Genomic DNA, 2507 nt, shown 5'->3' with positions numbered 1-2507 from the left:
CCCTGGCTAGAGCGCTGTGGCATTACAGCTCACAGCAACCTCCAACTCCTGGGCTCAAGCGAGTCTCCTGCCTCCGCCTCCCAAGTAGCTGGAACTACCGGCGCCCACCAAATGCCCAGCTATTTTTTGGTTGCAGCCGGCATTGTTGTTTGGCGGGCCCAGGCTAGATTCGAACCCGCCAGCTCAGGTGTATGTGGCTGGTGCCTTAGCCGCTTGAGCCACAGGCTTTTCCCCCCATTTTTAAAATGTGAACTAGATCAGAAGAATGATAATTTTTTTTTTTTTTTCTGATAGAGTCTCACTCTGGCGCCCAGGGTAGAGTGACAGGGCGTCATAGTTTACAGCAACCTCAAACTCTTGGTTTCAAACAATCCTGTTGCCTCAGCCTCCCAAGGAACAGGTGCCTTCCACAACGCCCGGCTAGGTTTCCTATTTTTCGTAGAGAATGGGTGTTGGCGTTGGTCAGCTGGTGTCCAACTCCCCAGCTCAAGCCAATCACCCACTTCCCCCTCCCAGAGTGCCAGGATTACAAGTGCCAGCCACAGCGCCTGGCCCAGAAGAGAGATACTGTAACTTTTTTATCTTTGAACCCCTGTGGTGTGGTGAAACTCCCCCAAGCCTGCCTGCCTCCACATGTTGCTCCCTCCCAGTCCCATACAAGTCCTTTAGATCTGTAGACCATCAAAGAATAGTTTACCAAGGATTCCGTACTCTGAGCCTAAAAGATCTGAACATAATCATAACTTGTTCAGTTCTTCTTTGGTAACAGATGCTTTGTCTTCAGAAAATTAAGCATAAGGAAAAAGTCAATAGATATTTGAAAAGATTCAGTAGTTCAAAAGAAGGGAAGTGATTTGAGTAGTCAGAGCAAATGGCAATTTTTGCTAACTAATTTGGGAGAAATAGGAAGAAATGTTAAAACAACTTCATTTTCACACTCTAATTTGGGAGGATGTTGCATCAATTGTTTTTAAAGATGGGAAACAATCTGGGTCGGTGCCTGTGGTTCAGTGGGTAGGGCAACGGGCCCATATGCTGAGGGTTGCGGATTCGAACCCAGCCCCAGCCAAACTGCAACAACAACAACAGCAAAAAAAGCCGGAATTGTGGTAGGTGTCTGTAGTCCCAGCTACTCAAGAAACTGAGGCAAGAGAATCGCTTAAGCCCAGGAGTTGGAGGTTGTTGTGAGCTGTGACACCATGGCATCTACCAAGGGTGATAAAATGAGACTCTATCTCTGAAAAAAAAAAAAAAAAAGGATGCAAAATCATCTGAAACAAGTAAATTTTCTTAGGAGAAATGAGCCTGCCAATTTTTTTCTTTTTTTGAGACAGTCTTACTCTGTCACCCTGGGTAGAGTGCCAAGGCATCATCATAACTCACAGCAGCCTCAAACTCTTGGGCTCAAGTGATCCTCTTGTCTCCCTTCTGAGTAGCTGGGACTACAGATACCTACCACAACGCATGGCTAGTTTTCCTATGTTTAGTATTAGTAGAGATGGTCTCCCTCTTGCTCAGGCTGGTCTTGAACTCCTGAGCTCATGCAGTGCACCCTGCCTCAGCATTCTAGAGTGTTAGGATTACAGGCATGAATGAGCCACCTATCCTAGCCTAGAGATTACCAATCTAATGCAACATTGTCAGTGAACTGCTGATTAGATGTGCCAAAAATTACCACCAGCTCAGGAAAATTAACTAGAACTCAGAAAGAACAGGTAATAGATAAAAACTGAGATATAAGGATAAAACACATGGGTTCAATAAACTAATAATTAAATGCAAGTTCCAGGAGATAGTAACAGAGCTGACTGAAAAAATGCAATAACCAAATAGAGGAAAATTTACTAAAATAAAAATTTGAATTCTCAGATGTAAAGAATAAATGAAATACAGTTTAAAAAGAAATGAAAAGGCCAGGCATGGTGCCTCATGCCTGTAACCATAGCATGCTGGGAGGTCAAGATGGTGGATTGCCTGAGCTTAGAAGTTAGAGACTAGCCTGAGCAAAAACAAGGCCTGGTCGCAAGGAAAAATAGAAAAACTAGCCAACAGGTGCCAGTAGTCAGCTACTAGAAGGCTGAGGCAGGAGGATCACTTGAGCCCAAGAATTTGAGGTTGCTATGAGCTATGATAGCAAAGCATTCTACTTAGGGCAACAAAGACTCTGTCTCAAAAAAAGAAAAAGAAAAATGAAAAGATAACCGTATTTAGGCCTGTATGACAATGAAAGCTTTAGAGTTTAAAGAATGGAAATGTCTTCATGTATTGATATATTGTTGGCTGGGTATAATGTTGTATACTTATAGTCCCAGCTACTCAGGAGGCTGATGTGGGAGGAATGATTAAGCCTGGGAGTTCAAGGCTGCAGTGAGCTATGATCATGCCACTTATAGTCCAGCATGGGCAACAGAGCAAAGCCCTATCTCTAAAAAAAAAAAAAAAGTATTGAGACTGAGACAAGAGGATCGCTTGAGCCCAAAAGTTGGAGGTTGCTGTGAGCTGTGATG

At 43.8% G+C, this 2507-nt stretch overlaps 1 protein-coding gene across 1 annotated transcript in view; it reads left to right on the top strand.

Annotated features, from left to right (window-relative positions):
* Positions 1-2507, top strand: part of SRR (serine racemase) — a 42167-nt gene that overhangs the window by 733 nt on the left and 38927 nt on the right. The window lies entirely within an intron of this gene.

Source organism: Otolemur garnettii, unplaced genomic scaffold (genome assembly GCF_000181295.1).
Source record: "Otolemur garnettii isolate 467f Iridium unplaced genomic scaffold, OtoGar3 scaffold00145, whole genome shotgun sequence".
In the NCBI taxonomy this organism is placed as follows: domain Eukaryota; kingdom Metazoa; phylum Chordata; class Mammalia; order Primates; family Galagidae; genus Otolemur; species Otolemur garnettii.
This window is presented reverse-complemented; position numbering and strand designations above follow the sequence as displayed.